The 22,426-nt window shown below is 38.6% G+C and overlaps 1 long non-coding RNA gene across 3 annotated transcripts; it reads left to right on the forward strand.

Moving 5' to 3' along the window:
• The first annotated feature begins 1,624 nt into the window (after positions 1-1,624).
• LOC103888080 lies at positions 1,625-21,939 on the forward strand. 3 transcript variants are annotated; one of them, XR_002515787.2, is made up of 5 exons: positions 1,625-1,855; positions 3,061-3,207; positions 15,197-15,304; positions 17,298-17,474; positions 18,934-21,939. It is a non-coding gene; the product is annotated as an uncharacterized LOC103888080 (long non-coding RNA). The 3 variants fall into 3 exon arrangements; XR_002515788.2 differs by having other exon boundaries at positions 17,371-17,474; XR_002515786.2 differs by having other exon boundaries at positions 15,197-17,474.
• The last annotated feature ends 487 nt before the right edge of the window (positions 21,940-22,426 follow it).

Raw genomic sequence — 22,426 nt, forward strand, 5'->3', positions numbered from 1 at the left:
GGGTAGGAGGATGACTTGAACCCAGGAGTTCAAAGCTCTAGTGAACTGTGATTGCACCACTGCACTCCAGCCTGACAGAGCAAGACCTTGTCTCAAAAGGAAAAAAAAAAAAGAAAAGAAATAATTTAAAAAGAGAAGGGATAATGAGAAGAGTCACAACTTTGATAAAGTGGGGAGCATTATGTTGGGTATGGAATGGTAACAGTCTTGTCTAGTTCGGAATCAGACCGACCTGAGTTTAGTCCTTAACATCTACCCTTTTGCCTTTTTTATTTTATTTCCCTTCCCTTCCCATTTTCTTATTCATTTAATAAAGATTCTGAGTTCTACTTTCTTTTCTGTATTATGGTAGGCTTTGGGAATGCAAAGTTAAATGAAATGTGTTCTATACCTTCAAGGAGGATTGGGCCTTGTAGTGGTGATAGCTGACTCAGCAGACAATCACACAATGGTGTTTTCAGTGCTTTGGTACAGATATTCATAGAGCGCTGCAAGAGCAAGAGGACTGGTAATGAGGTCTGCCTTTGTGATGAGATGGTTGGTGGTAAGACATATGGTGGGTGGCTTCTGACAAAATGGGCCATAGGATGAGTATTGTAGAAGTTAGCAGTAGACAAAGATGGAAAGAGGAAACTGCAGGTATAATGTACATAGGGTGATACAGTAGTTTGAGGAACCACAAGGAGCTTCATCTGGTGGGAAAGATTGGTATAAATGGGGGAACAGAAAGATGGACAGAAACCAGATCATGATGGGCCTGGTTTGCTAAGGTGAGGATTCACTTGTATGAAAGCATTGAATGTGATGGGAGTCTGTTGATGCCTGAAAATCCTGGAGAGTGACTGATTTGGGGGAAGAAAGCTTTATGATCATTTCTTTGTTTGGCTGTGTGATCTTGGGCAAGTAACCTTTATGAGCTCCTTTTCTGTGAAATCGATAAACTGACTATACTACAACCCACCTTGCTGTGCTATTGCAAAAATGAGAGCATTTCTCTGAGGCACCTGTTATAGTACCTGGGTTTATAGTTATGATATGCTGGATAGCTCCAAAAATAAAGAATTACTGCTTGGGAAGTAAGAAAGAAGGTTTGGCAGGCTGCGGTCTTTGAAATAAGAAGGTCTGTTGTTAAATCTTGGTTCTGCCACTTCTTGGCTCTGTGACCTTGAACATATAATTTGACTTCTCTGAGTTTTGTTTTTTCACTTATGAGATGCAAACCATGTTGCCCTCACAAGGTTAATTCAGGATAGTGCTTGTGGTGAATAAACTCCCCCAGTACAAATTATTTCTTTCCAGCCAGGCGCAGTGGCTCACACTTGTAATCCCAGCACTTTGGGAGGCCCAGGCAGGCGGATCATTTGAGGTCAGGAGTTTGAGACCAGCATGGCCAACATGGTGACACTCCGTCTCTACTAAAAATACAAAAAAATTAGCTGGGCATTGTGATGGGCACCTGTAGTTCCAGCTACTTGGGAGGCTGAGGCAGGAGAGCTGCTTGAACCCGGGAGGCAGAGGTTACAGTGAGTTGAGATCACGCCACTGCACTCCAGCCTGGGAGACAGAGTGAGACTCTATCTCAAAAAAAAAAAAAAAAAAAAAAAAAATTCTTTCCATTATTTTTTTATCTTTCTCTCAGTCCTTCTCTTTTTGTTTCCCTTTTGCAACTGCAGGCTTTTCTAAGTCAACCCTCTGCTTCATGAAGAACACACTAGGGTGGGATATCACACTGTGAAGAATATATCACTGGAACTTGAATAGTAAAGCAGCAGATCGGGAGCAACATCTGGAGGGCCCATGCAAGCCTGGGGAGAGAAAGAGAGCCACTGGCAAGCCCACAAGGGAGTGAGAGCAAGTGAGTGTATGCACAGAGCACTTCTGGAGCACGACCCTCCTGCGATGCCTGCTGAGCCGTTACTTGAAGGTCTACACAGGTGTAGACCAAATTCAAGGCCTAAATCAAGGGAAAGTATTACCATATGTTCCCACACAGAGACTAAAAGAGAGGGCTGCTCCCAGCAAGGGGGGAGGAGGGTAGAGGTGGAAGTGAGGAGCCAGGGGAGGAAGGGAGGAAAACAGAAGAGCTGCCAATATAAAGAATTCATTAGAGAAAAGTCATGTTGTGACCTCCAAGATGAAGATGAGTGAAAATTCTTGTATGATTTAATATTCAGTGGAAATATTCCAAACCGCATGCGCTCTATGCAGGCTGCGGTCTTTTACCTTAATTTCAGGGAAGTCCTACTACCCATTACGCTTCATGTTACTTACACAGTCTGAGCTTCTTTGTAACATGCTGGCAGGGTGTAGATGAAGAGGCTTGACTGGAAGCCTGCAATTATAGAAGTCTGGACAGTGTGGAAGAACTGGGAGCCAGGCTGACCATTTATGTGAGAGAGGGACATGTCTCAGCTGAATGCCACGTAAGCCATAGAGCCTTATCTCCTGGGACACATGTACTACAAGTTCACATTATTTTCTATAGCTCTCTTGGGTAGTTGAATTAGTCCAGTGTTTTTTAAACTTAAAACATATTAGAAACATTTTCTTAAGGACAACTTTTATGAAGCTATGATACATTTTTAAAAACAAAACAAAAATGTACTCTAAATTCTAATATGGTAAAAAAGTTATCTGCTTGGGTTGGAAGTCAGGATGGAGTCCTGAAGCCCTGCCCACTTGCTTCTCTCCCCTTATGCAAATTCGTTTCTGAAAGCGTGAAAACTATCACTGTAGTACAACCTTCAATGTGTAGACGAGGAAATGGAGATGCTAGAGGCTTGTCCACATGCCCATTAATTAAGGGCTGAAGTTAGATTGAAATCATCTTTTTTTCATACCTGCCTTGGTGTATTTTCCTAGCTCTAGACTCATAGCTATTTGCTTTCAGAATAGAGGTAATTAAAATATTGCTGTGTCTGATCAACCCAGAGACACAGGAAAAACTGAAAGAGTTTGAAGAACCTGATGCTCTCCCATCTGTAAATGGCCTAGAGGAAGCCTCCACATCCCTTTTGCAACTGCAGGCTTTTGTAACTCAACCCTCTGCTTCATGAATAGGAACACCCGCGGTGGCATATCACACTGTGAAGAATACATCGCTGGAACTTGAACAGTAAACCAGCAGATCGGGAGCAACATGTGTAGGGCCCATGCAAGCCTGGGCAGAGGAGAGGTGCTGGCATGCTCACAAGGGAGCGAGAGCAAGTGAGTGTATGCACAGAGCACTCCTGGAGCACGACCCTCCCCCACCCACACTGTGCAAGGGGGAGGCAAAATACACATCTGTTGAATGGAAATGAAATGCTGTGGTTTTAGGAAAGAGTCCCTGGGACCCCACAGTCTCTCCAGTCTTAGACTTTCCTTGTCTCAAAGAGACTGGGACTCTGAGGAGTTTTTCTCCCAGGAATGTTCTAACCTCCGGCAAAGGAGCTCTGGGCTTTAGACTCAGAAAAACCTCAAATTGCTAGTTTATTATTTAGACAAGCTAATTCATGACGACTTGCATCATCTTGCAAGTATGGCAAAGTGGACCAGGGCAAAGCCTTCCTAGGATTTTTGTTGAGCTGTAAGTTTCCTTTCCAGTCAAAGACGAATGATTGGTTTAGTACATTAATATCTATTAAGAGTAAAAAAAATGAGTGTTTGAAGATTCTTGCTGAGCTCCTGATTTTCCTGAGGCATTCACAGTCAGGTCCTTTATTTCCTTTAAGCCTACTGGTTCCCCTGAATGTGTTATGTCCTGAATTATCAAGAGGTTCTGATGCCTGCTGAAATCATCATGGGTGTAATAGAGACAGTGGTACTCACCAAACATTCCATCTGCTCTTTCGCATTTGCCAAATCCCTTGCACTTAGGTGGGGCCATGAGCCTAGTTCTGACCAATGAAACGTAAACTAAAGTGGTGAAAAGCCTATGTGCAAATCTCCAGGCTCTCCTTCACTAACACCAGCACTTTCCAGATGGCAAAGTCCCTACCAGTCTGGAACCCTGAGTAACTTTGATAAGCAGAGTATCCTTCTCCCATGGACCTATGCTGGATATTCATCATAAATGAGACACAAACCTTTGTTATTTTAAATCACTAAGATTTCAAGGCTAATTCGTTATGCAGCATAACCTAGTTCTGACTAATTAGTCATGACTAATACAGGGATAACTGGGCTCGAAGCAAGGCAGACTGAAGACGTGCTCTGGAAAGAGCTATGCTTAAGGGTTCTCTTTAGGATCTGGCAGCCTCAAAACCTCAAGGGTCTGAGGCAGTTGTGTGGTGAATGGAGCTGCCTTGTACTGGCTGGTTACCCTGGATAGTACACATTTTTTCCCAACTCTGCATTTAATGACATCACCTTGATAACTTGTCATTGGCCATGGTAGAAGTATTTACACCATAGAAATTGTCTAATGTTATAAATCATGGCATTATTGTTTTTCCTGCAAGGTAGTTGTTAAATATTCATATCTAAACACCATATCATACTTCTTAAATATATACAATTATTATTTGTCAATTAAAAATAAAATAAAACAATCATTTATAAAAACCAAATAAATAGTCAGGCCTCTGCAAAATTATGACACAGGAAGAAAAAGTTTAACAGCACATCACTGATTTGAAGTTTCTACAGAGAGAGTCAAGGTGGCAGTTGGAAATGAAACAGTAGGACCCTTAGTAAATAAGAACTCCCTAATCCATCTTGAATTAATTTTCATATAAGATGTAAGGAAGGGATCCAGTTTCAGCTTTCTACATATGGCTAGCCAGTTTTCCCAGCACCATTTATTAAATAGGGAATCCTTTCCCCATTTCTTGTTTTTGTCAGGTTTGTCAAAGATCAAATGGTTATAGATGTGTGGTATTATTTCTGAGGGCTCTGTCCTGTTCCATTGATCTATCTCTCTGTTTTGGCACCAGTTCCATGCTGTTTTGGTTACTGTAGCCTTGTAGTATAGTTTGAAGTCAGGTAGCATGATGCTTCCAGCTTTGTTCTTTTGGCTTAGGATTGTCTTGGCAATGCAGGCTCTTTTTTGGTTCCATATGAACTTTAAAGTAGTTTTTTTCCAATTCTGTGAAGAAAATCATTGGTAGTTTAACGGGGATGGCATTGAATCTATAAATTACCTTGGGCAGTATGGCCATTTTCATGATATTGATTCTTCCTATCCATGAGCATGGAATGTTCTTCCATTTGTTTGTGTCCTCTTTTACTTCATTGAGCAGTGGTTTGTAGTTCTCCTTGAAGAGGTCCTTCACATCCCTTGTAAGTTGGATTCCTAGGAATTTCATTCTATTTGAAGACACATGAAAAAATGCTCATCATCACTTGCCATCAGAGAAATGCAAATCAAAACCACAGTGAGATACCATCTCACACCAGTTAGAATGGCGATCATTACAAAGTCAGGAAACAACAGGTGCTGGAGAGGATGTGGAGAAATAGGAACACTTTTACACTGTTGGTGGGACTGTAAACTAGTTCAACCATTGTGGAAGACAGTGTGGCAATTCCTCAAGGATCTAGAACTAGAAATACCATTTGACCCAGTCATCCCATTACTGGGTATATACCCAAAAGATTATAAATCATGCTGCTATAAATACACATGCATACGTATGTTTATTGAGACACTATTAACAATAGCAAAGACTTGGAACCAACCCAAATGTCCATCAACGACAGACTGGATTAAGAAAATGTGGCACATATACACCATGGAACACTATGCAGTCATAAAAAAGGATGAGTTCATGTCCTTTGTAGGGACATGGATGCAGCTGGAAACCATCATTCTTAGCAAACTATTGCAAGACCAGAAAACCAAACACCACATGTTCTCACTCATAGGTGGGAACTGAACAATGAGAACACTTGGACACAGGAAGGGGAACATCATACACTGGGGCCTGTCGTGGGGTGGGGGGAGGGGGGAGGGATAGCATTAGGAGATATACCTAACATAAATGACGAGTCCAAACACGCACGTTGTGCACATGTACCCTAGAACTTAAAGTATAATAATAATAATAATAATAAAAGAACTCCGTAAGGTTCTTAATTATTTCACAATTTCTGCAGAGAAAAAATTTGGTAGGCAGATAACCTACTAGGTATGTTTTTCTCCAAATCATGAAATAGGCAGTCAAAACAAAGTCTTTGCCAGAACACCCTAAATATCAGAATTCTGAGCTCGTTTTTAAAATTTATGTTTTAAAAATTATTATTGATACATAATAGTTGTATGTATTTATGGAGTATATGTGATGTTTTGATATTGGCATATAATGTATAATGATCAAAGCAAGGTAATTGGGGTATCAATCATCACAAGTATTTATTTCTTTGTGTTAGGAGCATTCCAATTCCACTCTTTTAGTTATTTTAAAAAACACAACATATTATTGTTAACTGTAGTCACCCTATTTGTGCTACAGAACACTAGATCTTATTCATTCTATTTAACTATATTTTTGTATTTCTATTTAATGGCCACTTTAGCTGGAGTGAGATGATAGCAATTACCATTCCCACGGTATCCCCTACTCCCCACTACCCTTCCCAACCTCTGGTAACCATTGTTCTAATCTCTAAGGGTTTATTTATTTATTTTTGTTAGCTCCCACATATGAGTCAGAATGTGCAATATCTATCTTTCTGTGCCTTGTTTACTTAACATAATGTCCTCCAGTTCCATCCATGTTGTTGCAAATGACAGGATTTCATTCTTTTTTATGGCTGAATAATATTGCATTATGTGTATGTACCCCATTTTCTTTATCCACTCATCCATTGATGGACCTTTAGGTTGATTCCATATATTGTCTATTGAAATAGTGCTCAATAAACATGGGAGTGCAGATGTCTGTTTGATGTACTGATTTTCTTTCTTTTAGAATTATACCTAGCAGTGGGATTGCTGGATCATATAGTAGTTCTATTTTTAGATTTTTGAGGAACCTCCATACTGTTCTGCATAGTGTCTGTACTAATTTACAATCCCACCAACATCGTATGAGGGTTCTCTAATTCCTTGCCAGTATTTATTATTGCCTGTCTTTTGGATAATAGCCATTTTATTCCCAGATACTCAGGATGCTGAGGCAGGAGGATTACTCAAGGCTAGGAGTTGAAGACAGCCTGGAAAATACAGTGAGACACTACTCCTATTTTTTTTTTTAATTAGCTAGGCATGGTAGCATGCTCCTGTAGCCCTAGCTATTCAGGAGGCTGAAGTGGGAGGAGGCTGTAGTGAGCTGTTATCACACCACTGCACTCCAGCCTGGGCAACATAGTAAGACTTTAGTTCAAAAAAAGCCATTTTAGCTGGAGTAAGATGATATCTCATCGTAGTTTTGATTTGCATTTGTCTGATGACTAGTGATGAGCATTTTTTCATAAACCTGTTGGCCATTTGCATGTCTTCTTTTGAGAAACGTCTATTCCGATCTTTTACCCATTTTAAATCAGATTATTTATCGTTTTAAATTAAGTTGTTTGAGCTCCTTATTGTTAGTCCTTTGCCAATGGAATTGTTAGCAAATATTTTCTCTTATTCTGTGGGTTGTGTCTTCACTTTGTCGTTTTCTTTGTTGTGCAGAAATTTTTAGCTTGGTATGATCCCATTTATCCGTTTTTGCTTTGGTTGCCTGTGCTTTTGAGGTCTTACTCAAGAAATCATTGCCCAAACTAATGTCCTGGAGTAATTCCCCAATGTTTTCTAATAGTAGTTTCATAGTTTCAGGTCTTAGATTTAAGTCTGTAATCCATTTTGAGTTTATTTTTATATATGTTTGAGTTTCATATATATTTTATATATGTTTGAGTTTATGTTTATTTTACATATGTTTTATATATGTTTGAGTTTATTTTTATATATTTTTATTTTACATATTTTATATACAGTAAGAGATAGGAATCTAGTTTCTTTCTTCTGCATGTGGTTATCCAGTTTTCCCAGCACCATTTATTAAAGAGATTGTCCTTTCCCCAAAGTATGTTTTTGGAGCCTTTGTTGAAGATAAATTCACTGTAAATGTGGGATTTATTTTTGGGTTTTTAAAATTCTGTTCCATTAGTCTGTGTCTGTTTTTATGCCAGCATCATGCTGTTTTGGTGACTATAGCTTTGTAGTATAATTTGGATGTAGGTAATGTGATGCCTCCAGTTTTGTTCTTTTGGCTCAGGATGACTTTGGGTATTCTAGGTCTGTTGCAGTTCCATACATATTTTAGAATTATTTTTTTTCTATTTTTGTGAAAAAATGTCATAGGTATTTTGATAGGGATTGCATTGAATCTTTAGAGTGCTTTAGATAGTATAGACATTTTAACAATATTGATTCTCCCAATCCATGAACATGGAAAATTGTTCCACTGTTTTGTGTTCTCTTAAATTTCCTTCATCAATGTTTTAAAGTTTTCATTGTAGAGGTCTTTGACTTCTTAGGTTAGGTTTATTCCTAGGTAGTTTATTTCATTTGTAGCTATTGTAAATGGTATTACTTTCTTGGTTTCTTTTATAGGTTGTTCAGTATTGGCATACAGAAATGCTACTGATTTTTGTATGTACATTTTGCATCTTGTAATTTTACTGAATTTATCAGTTTTAACAATTTTCAGGTGGAGTTGTTAGGTTATTCTAGGATATGATAGGATATGATAGATCATATTGTCTGCAAACAAAGATAATTTTACTTTTTCTTTTCCAAACTGGATGCTTTTTTATTTCTTTCTCTTATCTAACTGCTCTGGCTAGTATTTCTAGTACTGTGTTAAACAAAAGTGGTGAAAGTGAGCATTCTTATTTTATTTCAGACCTTAGGAGAAGACTTTCAGTTTTTTTCCTCATTCAATATGGTACCAACTTTGAGTTTATTATATATGGCTTTGATCATGTTTCTGAGTTTATTTTTTTCTAGCTGTTATCTTTGCACAGGATAAAAACGCCAAAAGCATCTTTTACCTTAGTCAATGACATCTAGCAGACTTCTGTGCCTTTTAGATTTTCAAGTGAATTCGCTGATAAGGAAGTTTTTCAGTTGTGACTTGCTGGTATGTAAATGTAGAAAGCACTTAATTCAGCATTCTTCTCTTTTCCAGCATTCTTTTATATTAAAAAATTCCATGTATCTTTCCACATTGTCACCACTATCCTTCCTCACAAGTTCAAAACTAATAGATTCAAATTTGATTTGTTGGGAGACTGATATAAAATTAAAAGCCTAATGAATCATTACTCATTTAATGATATTTAATGCCTTTGCTTGAGGGTTCCAAACATGAAAGACTTAATTCCCTAATACAATACTTATATTAATATTTTCACATACAAAAATAAGTACTATGTATAAGAAACTCCATGCCCTGATTGTATACTCATGAAAATCCTCAGCCCTCATCCTCTTTTTCTGTTAGCAACACTCTTAGAGTAGTCATGGCTCTAGGAAATTTAAAGAGGAGTAGTGACTCAGAGATTGGCCAATGTTACCTGTACCCTCATCTCCCAAAGTAGGGGGAAAGGTCTCTCTTACCTACATAGTATCACAAAGTAGTAAACATTCTTCTTTCTAGCTACACCTTTACTCATTGTTTCTGGCATTTTCCCTGTTGTTTCAACTGTGAAATATGGTGGGTATGTAGTGAGGGAGGCTTACCAATGGACTTAAAAATGTCTTATGAAAACCTGATTTATTTCATTTCATATGGAGTTATGAAATAATTTTGACTGACATATTACATTGTTTGGCTTGAATATTAAATATCATTGGTGAACAGCTTATGTTTCATTACACTGGCAACTGCTATCTGCTAAAAATAAGATCCTAGGATATATCTTTCCAGCATATGTAATTCTGAGAAACAGCCTTTACCTGACTTTCTTGACCTCAGTTTCTTCCTTTGTAAAATGAGGGGTTTGACCTGATGATTCATGGGGTTTCTCTCAAGTCAAACTGTTTTTGATTGTACAGGGATGGCATTATATAAACATACAGGACTAAAAGTACATTCATTTACTAATTTATGCACTATACATTGTCTACTATATATCAAGTACTGTGATAAGTATGGTTAATATGAGGTTCCTGACTTCAAAGAACTTACTGTCTTATGAGGAAGACAAGTAAAAATTACAACACAGCAGAATAAATGTTGCATACAGTAAGAGTGAAGAGTGGGTACAAATGGAGGACATAGGAGGGGCACCTAATTCATTTATGGGAAAGAAAATAACAGAAATCAAGGAAGAAGAGGGTGATAAGTACATTTAGGGCTAGGACTAGGGTATGGCAAGAGAGACACTTATGGTACAAAATTTAAGCAGGCACTCACCTTATTCCCAGGCCCTGAGTGTGTAATCTGAGAGTGTGCTTGAGTTTAGCCACAAGGAAGAAGATAGAAACTGTTCTGTAACTGTATGTGCAAAGGCTTAGGGACAAGAGACAGAACTTCAGAAAACTGCATGTAATTTCATAATGTCTGGATTTGGAAGTAGAGTTAAGGTTGTAGGTGTGAATGATGGAAGTAAACAGGAACTCAGGTCAGAAGCGTCTTATAAAACATGTTAAGGTGTTTGAACTTTCTCCTTAGGTTAATGGGTATCCATCAGTGAATTTTCTTTAAAAAGGAGATAGTATGATTAGATCTGCTTTTTAAAAGAAGATTCCTCTGGTAGCAGTATGGAGACAGGGATTAGGAATTAGATAGGAAAAGAGGCTGGAAACAGAAAGACCAGTTGAATAGTGGTGGGGATACAGACGCAAACCAAATGGCCTCTAGAAGTGTTTAAGAGTTGGAGTTGCCTGGGATAAAGACCAATTGAACATGTTGGGTGTTGATAGAGAGGAATAGGATGCTCAGGGTTCCTGGATTGAGAAAATGAGGGGATAGTGGTGCTGATCACTGAAACATGGAACACAGCAGAATAAAAAGGGTTGGGAAGGATGGTGATGAGCTCAGGCTTTGACTTGAAGAGTTTGAATATCTGAGGGGAGATTGCTGCTACGGAGGCTGGTGTATGGGTTGGTGCTCAGCAGAGAGAGATGGATATAGATATGAACATGGATTTGTCAATCATCTGCCTGTAAACGATAAGGAAAGCAATGGCTATGGATGAAACTTCCCAGGGAAGGAAGGTATAGAGTGAGAAAGAATGCGTAGTGGTTATTGAAAGCTCCTTGCCACTCTTCAGTAAAACTATCACAATACAAAAACACAGCTTTGTAGCCACCATTGGGATATGCTAGAGGACAGGATAAGGAGGGAAGTAGTACTAGACATATCTAGGCTTTCTTCTGTGTAAGCAGTTATATCATTGTGACTTTGCTCCAATAGATTTACAAGAGTCACTAAAGAATTTGTGTTAGTAATTATAGTTACAGAGACTGTTTACTGCAGCTGGTGACCCTGTACTCTCACTGCAAGGAAGGAACACAGCAGCCCTGTCTGCCTTGTGGCTTTGGAGAGCACATCACTGCTAATTCCTGAGGAGAGGGGGAAATTGGGCACATTTAAATTTCTCTTTTTAAGTTACAAAGGCAAAAATTAGTGACTCTTTTGGATGCCCCTGTCTAAATGTTCACGCTTGAGAGAAAATTGCCTTCTCCAGGAAGTGAGTAATAAATCTCTCTCACCAATGGAAGTCATTCACATCCTGAAACAACAACTCTCAGCTGAAAAGGAGAAAAAATTAAAACATTTCTTTCCCTTATGAAACTCTTTTTCTCCAAACACGTGTTCCTATTAGACTATGGAGAGCACCATTATACAGACATTGCAAACTTCTTGAGGACTTGTCCAGAAACATAATTGACTGTGGCCAAAAGACCATGGCAAACATGCCCAGGGTGTGAAAATGTTAGGTCGGGATCACTGCTGGAGGGGCTCAGCTTGTAAGGCAGGCTGAATGAGCAAATCAGGCCAAGCCTACACTGACATGGCCCATGCTTAATGTGAGGAAGCAAGAGCCAGCATAGGTGGTGGGGGCAAGGTGGATACAAGGTGAGATTTGGGTATGCATCCTTTAAATCTTTTACATCTTCATTTTGCAGACTGTGTGTGTGTGTGTGAGAGAGAGAGAGAGACAGAGACAGAGACAGAGAGAGAGAGAGAACTGTGTCTCTTTTTGTTCTCTACCTGTGTTTTGCCCTTTTGTCGGACTTTCTAACTTTTCCTCTGCCTCTGGTCTTGCTTCTTTCATGTCAGTCTTTACCAGAATGAAATCCCCATAAGAACCAGCTTAAGACTTTTTAAGGGCTCCCCTGCTCCTACAGCTGTCAGTCAATATACCCTGAATGCAGAAGAGAGCAAATACCTGCCTCCTAGGAAAGCTGGGCAATTCTCCTCAAAAGAGGAAGCTTCTGGAAATCTCAGTTTTAATGTAAAAATTCAAGAAATTCTTTGACTCATTCCACAATATATCTGTGTTTGTTTTAATAAAAAGTGTTATTTTAAACTACCTATCGTTGAGGAAAAAGTATGTTCCACGAGGATACACTTTGTCCTGTAAGTGTGTGTGTCCCAGCTTGAGAAACAGGAGTCCATGGGAACTCCATCAACTGGCCTCCTTCTACCTCAAATCTCACCAATTAAACCAAAGCGACTTCATGCGTGGAGGTGTTACAAGGAATTTATTTTCTCATTAGTTGTACCTAATAAATTGTGTCTGGTTTATAGATGAAATTATTCTACTTGATATTGAAGTGGTGTTCAATAGAAACACAGAGATTAGGAGACAGTCAGGTGGTCCTAGGCCTGATGCCTGCTTTGCCATTTACTGGATACGTAACCTCATGGAGCCTCAGTTTCCTCATCTGTAAAATGGGGGTTATAATGGCACTTCACCAAGAGGGTGTTAAGAAGTAATGAAATGTTTTTATGTGTACATCATGTGCCTGACATATAGAAAGTGCTCAGTATATACCAACACTAGGAATTATTTGCTGTGGAAATAATTTTAGAGGTGATTCAGATACAGTTATAGGCACTAAATGGTCACAGGTAGATGTAATTGGGCTGATTATATTAGACAATTTGCAGCAGCTGAAACAATTTTAAAAGGCTACATTGGGCCAATGGACACTTCAATATTATTGTCACCTAATGTATGAATTAAAAAAGGATTTAGGAACTCATTATAAATACACATTTAAGAATATTCTAGAATCATATCACTTTTGGTTGATTGAGATAGTTATGATTATTCTGGTAATTATACCAGCTATTTTGACATCCTGTGTAATACAGTTTATTGTACTAATACGTCTTTCCCCAGAGCAGAATTATCCCAAAAATTTAAGCAATGAATATAAATAAATAGGAACATCTGGTGGAGGAGTTGAAGCAGATGTCCAGATTGAGGTACATCAAAGAAAAGCCCATTATTATCCTGGTAACTGGCTAGTACTGAACGATATAAACAACTTAAAGAAATGGAATTGGTTGTTTGGAGATGTCAGTTCATCTAAGAAGAGATCCTAAAACCAATAAATATTATCATAACGATAAATGATTACAAAGTATATAGTTAATGTTTATATTGGTAAAGTCCTTCAATAGAAGATGGATTTAAGACACAAAATCAAGTGTTTTTGGTTCTGTTTGCTAGAGATTGGTTTCCTAAAATATGATGATAAGAGCATCTCTCTGAGATTTTTCTCACATAGCATTGCACATACTTGATAGGTTATTATTCCTGAACTCATAGGTTACATGTAGTGACTGACACATTTTGTACTATTACATGGGACTGCAGTGCTAGAAGTATCATGTGACATGCCATTTTTTAATGCAGAGAGCAGAGGATTGGCCTTATTCCAAGAATGATTCTGTTTGATGTTATGTAAGAGGTTGGTCTTCAAGATTGAATCTAGAGAATGGGACAGAATAATAACAAGATTTATTGATAATAAATCTAAATATATGAATTTTCTTTGGCATATTGCAAGGTAGGAAAGGATAGTGTGCCAGCTGCTTTAAGTAGTTTCTCTATTATATTTTTGTTGACTTTTATAGATTCTTTCTTTCTGAAATACTTATAGGCAAGTTAAGCAACAAATATGTAGGTGTGATCAGTCTTGCTCTACATTATTTTATAGGTGTCAAAGGCCAAAACCCTGAACTCTGGGTAGGTTGAGAATTACCTTTGAATGCACTGAACCTTCACCATAGAGAAAAAAAAAAGTGTGAATCCTGCAAACTGAGTGTCATGGGGCCAGCTAAAAGAGTCTAAAACACCTTCTTCAAATGTCACAAACTAACCAGGAAGGCTGAGCACAGTCCTCAAAAGTGTTAAGTAATATAGTTACAACCCAAGTAAATTTGGAGTGCTTAGAGCCACAGTGCAGTAGCTAAAAACTCCACAAATATGATGGTAAAAACTATTGAAATGTAATAAAAAGCCTTCCCTGAAGGTCTCTTGGACAGGTAGCAAAAGAGAAATTTCCTAATGTTCAGAAAACTTCCAAAAATCTTTACTTATTTCTACCAAACTCTAGACAAACTGGATTTCCTATTTAACTCATCATCACTCCCTCTTTTGCAACTCCTTTCCCCCACTTTTTGGATTTTTTCGTTTTATTGTCAGAATATACTAATGCTTTTTCTTATGTAGCTTAGTCTATAGCATTCTGTCTCCTTTATGAGTTCTGTATCTCGTCTTGTTACTCTGCTTAGCACATTAGGACTCAACAGGCAAGCAGTATAACAAAGAATCCTCCTTAGAAGCGAAGGGAAGGAAAATATTGCAAATACTTAGGGATTTTTGTGCTTATCAACAAGATTTAAATGCTATATATTAAAGCAATAGAAGAAGTGCCACAAAGTCTCATGCAATAACTGCTAAATGTGTGGCTTAGGCAGGAAGTGAGAGAAGTAGTTCTTCACTTTCAGCCATGGTGACCAAGAGAGAATTGATAGGGAAGGTAAAGAGAAAGTGGATAGAACTTAAATGGGAGAAAAGGCTAAAGGATTTTGTAGACAATTAAATATTTTAAGAATATATCCTAAGCTTTACAAATATAAGCTCCTTGAAGGCAGAAGAGTTTGAAAAATTCTTGGCCTATGTAGTAGTAGAAAATAAATGTTTGTGGGATGGATATAATCTGGACTATATTTGTGGAATAATATAATTTGTAGAATGTATAATCTGTGGAAGGTATAATCAGTTTTGTAAATAATTATAAAATGTTTTACTATTACAGACTCTCGAACAACCATCCTTTGCCACTTTAAAATATTTGACGTATCTGAAGACTTTTTTTTCTCTCCAAGTTTCCAGATGTGTTTTCTTTGTTACCATAAATCATCAGGTGAGAGCTGATATGTTACAAAGTTAAACTTTTTCCTTGTCTGTATTTGGATCTATGTCAATGATGTAAAAATTTTAAATCCTGGGATAGTAGTGCCTTTACAGTAAAAAGCTCTCTTAAGACCTTTCTGAGCTCACTTGAGCCAGCACTCAATTTGTATTTCTTTCTTTTCTTTTTTAAAACATAATCTGAATATAATCTTAAGGAATATCTTAATCCCTCAAAGACTCTTTAGAATGGTGTTTTCTAGGTTTTTGGACTATTGCCCAGTGTAAGAATTGCATTTTTCCTTTGTATATATAACCTATGTGCATATGCACACACACATACACACACATGAGGTGACAGTTTTTGAAAATAAGGCTTACCTTTATACTCTGTGATGCTCTGCTCATTTCTTTGTGTGTGTGTGTGGGGGGGGGGGTGCTATAAGAATGCTTTATTTATTTTTTATTTTTTTATTTTTTTATTATACTTTAAGTTCTAGGGTACATGTACTCTATTCTAGTTTGTGGAAAACAACGCTAATCCCCGAACCACTGAGTATATTTCACAGCCTCAAATGAATGGGGGCTGGCAGTTTAAGAAATAAACTGCTCTGGAGCAGACATCAAAACAAAACAAAATAAAAACAAACAAAAATGCACACAGAAACCAGTTATTACAAATATGTGAATTTGCCTGGATTTGACAACAGTTAGCCTGTGGATAAATTGATAAACTGTATAGTCTTTGTAAGGCTGTTGAAAAAGTCTTAAAAAGGAACAACAAAAATTACAACAGCAAAACAAAATAAAATTTATTGTGTAGCTTTCATAAAGCTAGTTTGGGCCTAATTTGACTCATGGTCAGTAGGTTTGTCACTTCTGCTCTAAAAGGTAGAATGCAATTGAAGACGTTTTAAATTAATTGCAATGGTCTTAAATGTGAGAGTTTAATTTTACTCTAACTCACTGTGTTACCTTATCTATTTCCAAATTCTTCCCTTTTTAGGCATAGTAGCAGAAAGTTTTCTCAATTACAGGAGAAATTTGACCTTTCAATAAAATAGAAATGATGATATTAAATTTCAGGTGAATTGCGTGGATCAATTTATCCAATTAAAAGTCATCCTCTGACAATTTTTCTGTTGAATGGTTTGTGTGTGTGTAATTGTTATTGTCGTAATTATCATTATTATTATTTTGTGTGCAGCCCATATTTGAAATTATTTGAAATTTCAATATTTGACTCTTTTAAAAATTAAAGCATATTTTCTTTCTTTTAATGTTCAATTAGTGCTACACTTGACCTTAAATTCTGCTTTCTTATTCCCCATATACATAGAGACTGATTTTTGTTTTGCACAGAAATAAATTTTAACTTAAAATAATTTCCACACCTACTTTGTTTAGTTAAAGAAGAGCTACGAAACATTAAATTTAATTTATGAAGCCTTCTATTTGTGTTCCAGTCCTCTACACATACACACTGTGTTAATGCTATGTCTCTATATGCCAATGACATTAGAGTTTCTGGCAAAACTCAATATGTAATCAATTATCACCTGTCATGAATGACTTTTAAGATCCAGCCAGATATTTTGGAAATAGCACTTAGTCCCACTGAGAAGGAAAGGCTCCCTCTGAAAGTGGTATAGCCCTCGTCTTTAAATCTCTTATTCAAAGGCGTTTGGACAACTTTCAGTTTAAGTCAATGTGCAATAAAGTCCAGCAACTTACATCTTAAAAAAATAGAATTATAGCTATTTCAAAATGAGTTCAAAGTATGTTGTTGCTTAGAAATGATAACAAATCTTAAATCATTTTTCCCTTTATATGTGAGCACAATAATCTTATATGCACCAGTTACAGGCCAATGCCTTTTTTTTTCCGTTCTCTTTAATGCTTGTGTTGGTTTCAAACTCACCAGTTGAGAAGAACTGGAATCTGTCTCCCAGGATTCCAATAGTGTGCTTTCTTTTCCTTTTCTTTTTCTTTACTGATTCTCTCAGAGAAAGCAGAAATCAATTATTATCCTGCCAGCTAGAGAAAATCACTGATATCCAAACATAATGGCTTTTCTAGGCATAGCATATGTACACATTTGAAGGTCATGGTCTTATCTGTAGTAGTTGTTCAACAAATGCTATCAAGAAAGGATCTTCCTGAACAATCTGGATCTTAAGTAGGTAATGTAAAGTCACTTTCTCTACTTTTAAAAAGCTGCAGTAAATTAGTTTCCTGGTGATCACATTGCTGGGTGGGCTCTTTGAAAAGTATTGCATCTGTGCATTTTGATTACTTATGTCTGAACTTGGATATCCTTGTTTCTGAAGGGTTGGATCAGGTGATCAGATGATCTCTGCCAGTTTCAACATCTGAAGTGCCTCTAGTTAGTCCTTCTCACCTGCCTTGAAGGGAACAGGCTTTATTACACCTCCAGGGGGCAGCCCCATACCAGTTGCTAGGAGAAATAGGATCAACTTGTTGGGAGGAAGAGGATAGACCTTCTGCCCCTTGCTCAGGAGAACTATGCGTGGCCCACATAGAGCTGCTGCCATGGAAATTTGCATGAAATACACAGCACATTTGATGGATTCAGCTTGGGGTAGAGTGAGTGTGGGTCATAGAGGAACTGCCTTTATTGGTGGCTAAACTGTCAAGGTTGATAGCTATAAATCTCAGTTCCACCACTTGTAGGTATTTTCAGTGAGATCTAGAGAAGAACAGGTGCTTGTGGCCACCAAGTGACCACATGTGAGAGATTAGAGTAGTAGATTCACAGTAATCTGTTTCCCAGGTTTTGAGGGAATAAAAACTACATACATTCATTGCATTTGTATATGTATGAGTATACGCTATTAAAAATGCACACTTGGGACAATTAACAACATCATTCAAATACCTGCATTTAGAATATTTGAATACCTGCAGTTTTAATTGTTTATGGGTCAGCTATACACTTAAGTTGATAGTTGTTCAATAGCTGATTCTAGAAGCTCTGAGAGCCAAGGTCTTGTGAGGACACTTGGTTTGATCCATATTTTGCTCTAAGATGTGCATTCCTTTCTTCAAGGAGATAAGAATGAGGATGGATTCTTTATTGATAGATCAGCACTTTAATGCACATTAAATTCCAAACATATTTGTTAAGCATATTCTGAGGGTGGTGGAGGAATGGGGGATGCTTACAAAACACTAATATGTGCCTTTTGTTCTCAGTGAGTTTATATTTTAGCAAGATATGCAAGAATATAAAATAAGCATCTAAGTAACTGCATTTCTGGGCACAGTGGCTCATGCCAATAATCTCAGTACTATGGAAGGTTGAGGTGAGCAGATCCCTTGAGCCTGAGAATTCGAGACCAGCCTTGGCAACATGGCAAAACCCAGTCTCCACAAAAAAAAAAATACAAAAATTAGCCGGATGTGGTGGTGTGTGCCTGTAGTCCCAGTTACTTGGGAGGCTGAGGTGGGATGATCACCTGAGCCCAGGAGGGAAGTGGAGGTTGCAGTGACTGGAGATCGCTCCATTGCACTCCATCCTGGGTGACAGAGCAGGACCCTGCCTCAAATAAATATACATGATAAATAAAGAAATAGATAAATAAATAACTGTATTGTTTTCCCTTTTTTTTTTTTTTGGAGGGAGGAAGTTGGATGCTAGGGAAGTTTGCTGAATCTATCTACATTCAGAGAGGACTGTTCTTGAGGACAATGTTGGAGAAGAATGGAAGCTTTTCCTCTCCTCCTGGTGTTTGGAATCTCTGATTCCCAGCTGTAGAAGGAAAATATCAAGCGGGATATAAGGAATACAAATAGTAACTACTCCAAAATTAGCACTATAAGGAAGTAACACTGTGCTTTGCTGAAAATTTAAGGTGAGACAAAGGTTAAAATATCAGTATTCCTCTTGCACCTATTTCCCTGAGAGGTGCTTCCTAGAGGAAAGCTCTCATTTGTGAGTTCCAAGCACTGTAAGGGCTGTTTGAGCATTAGTTGAATGTTTCACATGAACACACACATGCACACACACACACGCACATACAAGTTGCTGAAGTGGTTCTACTCAAGTAATTCAGCTGAAAGGAAGCAACATTTGAATGTTATCTTTAAAAAACAATTAAAAAAAAAAAAAAAAAAAACGGAGACACCTATGCCTCACAGTTGGAAAGGGATAAAAGCTTACCTTTAGCTTAGTACTATTAATTATAATTTTTTTCCTCTGCGCTATTCTAAGTGCCCATAAGCCTATATTGGGTATAATTTCCTGGCAGGCAATCATAATATTTATGTGAACATCAAAGAATGGCAATAAATAAAATTGATAAGCCACATTAAAAATAATCTTCACCAGATTAAGATGGAGGATAGGAGGCAGTATTACCTTGCAGCTCACGCTCAGAAGGACAGAGCAACCAATGTGTGGAGACTTACATCATGAACTTTTGCTCCAAGACCTACCACAGGAACATACCAGGAAAGCCCAGAAAATCCACAGACCCTTTGAAGAAACTAGATAACCACTGCAGGCTCCCTGAGACACCAAGAAACTGTGAACTGTGAGTCAGCTTGCTTTCTCAACAGGAAGACTCAAGGTCTGGGGCAAGTTCTCAGCCCTGGTCACCTGCTGCCTGGAAATAGACTTAGTGCTGTTGAGAGAAGCCAACTGGGCATCCTGCATCTAGTGGGGACTTGGAGAACTTTTCTGTTTTACAAGAGGGTTGTAAAAATGCACCAATCAGTGCTCTGTAAAAATGCACCAATCAATGCTCTGTAGCTAGCAAGAGGATTGTAAAATGCACCAATCAGCACTCTGTAAAACACATCAATCAGTGCTCTGTAAAATGCACCAATCGGCAGGATCCCAAAAGTAGCCAATTGCAGAGAGGATTGAAAAAAGGGCATTCTGATAGGACAGAAACGGAACGTGGGAGAGGACAAATAGGGAATAAAAGCTGGTCACCCCAGCCAACAGTGGAAACCTGCTCAGGTCCCCTTCCAAGCTATGGAAGCTTTGTTCTTTCACTCTTCACAATAAATCTTGCTGCTGTTCACTCTTTGGGTCTGTGTCACCTTTAAGAGCTATAACATTCCCCGCGAAGGTCCGCAGCTTCATTCTTGAAGTCAGCGAGACCATGAACTCACCAGAAGGAACCAACTCTGGACACATCTTAGGGGCTCGTCCAGGATATCACCACGTGGTGAGTACCATTGGATGCCTTTCACTTGCTATTCTGTCCTATTTTTCCTCGGAATTCAGGGGCTAAACACCGGGCACCTGTCAGCCAGTTAAAAGTGACTAGCATGGCTGCCAGACTAAAGACACGGGTGTCAGGCTTTCTGGAAAAGGGCTCTCCTGAAGAGTTGGGAGCATTGGTTTGCCTGGAACCAGCTTCTGCTTTTTCTGTACTTCTGGGCTTAGCTGAGGGTCGACTGAGAGGAAAGCCATTCAGCTCTGGGGTCCTGATAAAAAGTTGGTTGGCCCTGCAGCCATGAGCAGAACTCTCAAAGTTACATCTCCCAAACAAGATTCGTCCATCTAGCCTATCTTTCCTGACCCTTGTCTCCTGGGTCCTAATGCCTGTCAGAAAAACTTCCTCCCACCTCCCTTTTCTGAGGCTAGTCCTGCTTCTAAAAACCACTCCCTGTCTCTGGTGCTTTTCTAGTTTCTCCTATAAGAATGATTTCTAGTATAAATTTCATGACCCTGTTCCCTTCCTTAGGCACACAGGCTTACCAATCAGAAAGACATAATTTTTGCCCAAAGCCCTATCGGTGCGGGTACTATCTGGAATTTTAGGATTTCTCCTCAGACTAGCAGGCCTAACATAGGCTATTCCTGAAGCTAGGATATGGGGAGCCTCAGAAATTATAGACTCCAAAACTGGGGGAGGCATCCTTTCTATTCATTTGAGGAGAAGTGAGGACAAAAGGATCACTCAACCCTGGAGATCCTTTCCCTCCCTCAGGTACGGCCCTCCACTCCATTTTAAGGCATATCATCTTTATAAGGCAAGGGTAAGGTTCCAGTACTAACAAGAGAAAATGGTTAGGACTCTAACAGATTTTCGAGAATATGTCAGTAAGGGCCACTAAATCCGATTTTTCTCAGTCCTCTTTATGGTCTAAGAGGAAAGGCAAGAGTGCAGGTTTTTGAGAAAGTGTTGGTGAGGGCCACTAAATCTGACCTTCCTCGGTCCCTTTGTGGTCTAGGAGGAAAACTAGTGTTTCTGCTGCTGCTTTGATGAGTGCAACTATTCCGAACAGCAGGTTCCAGGGACCATTGCAGGTTCTTGGGCAGGGAAAACAACAACAACAACAACAACAATAACAACAAAACCATGGGTGTTTTTTTCTTTCAGGTGGGAAACACTCAGGCATCAACAGACTAACTCTTGAAATGCATTGTAAGGCATTAGGACCAATAACCCACAAACCCTGAAAAAGAAATAGCTTATTTTTTTCTGCACTATGGCTGGCCCCAATATTCTCTCTCTGATGGGGAAAAATGGTCACCTGAGGGAAGTATAAATTATAACACTATCCAGCAGCTTGACGTTTTCTGTAAGAAGGAAGGCAAATGGAGTGAAATACCTTATGTCCAAGCTTTCTTTTCATTGAAGGATAATCAACAACTATGCAAAGCTTGCAATTTACATCCCACAGGAGGACCTCTCAGCTTACCTCCATATCCTAGCCTCCCTACAGCTCCCCTTCCTATTAATTATAAGCCTCCTCTAATCTCCCCCACCAAGAAGAAAACAAGCAAAGAAATTTCCAAGGGACCATAAACCCCCTCAGGCTATCAGTTATGTCCCCTTCTAGCTGTAGGGGCTGAGGGGTAGGGGGGAATTTGACTCAACCTGGGTAAATGTCCCCTTCTCCCTTTATGATTTAAAGCAGATCAAGGTAGACCTGGGGAAGTTTTCAGATGATCCTGATAAGTATATAAATGTCCTACAGGGTCTAGGGCAAACCTTCAACCTCACTTGGAGAGATGTCATGCTATTGTTAGATCAAAAGAGTTTGGAGATACCTGGCATCTTAGTCAAGTAAATGATAGAATGACAGCTGAAGAAAGGGACAAATTCTCTACTGGTCAGCAAGCCATCCCCAGTATGGATCCCCACTGAGACCT

The sequence above is a fragment of the Papio anubis genome, chromosome 1, assembly GCF_008728515.1.
Source record: "Papio anubis isolate 15944 chromosome 1, Panubis1.0, whole genome shotgun sequence".
Taxonomy (NCBI): Eukaryota; Metazoa; Chordata; class Mammalia; order Primates; family Cercopithecidae; genus Papio; species Papio anubis.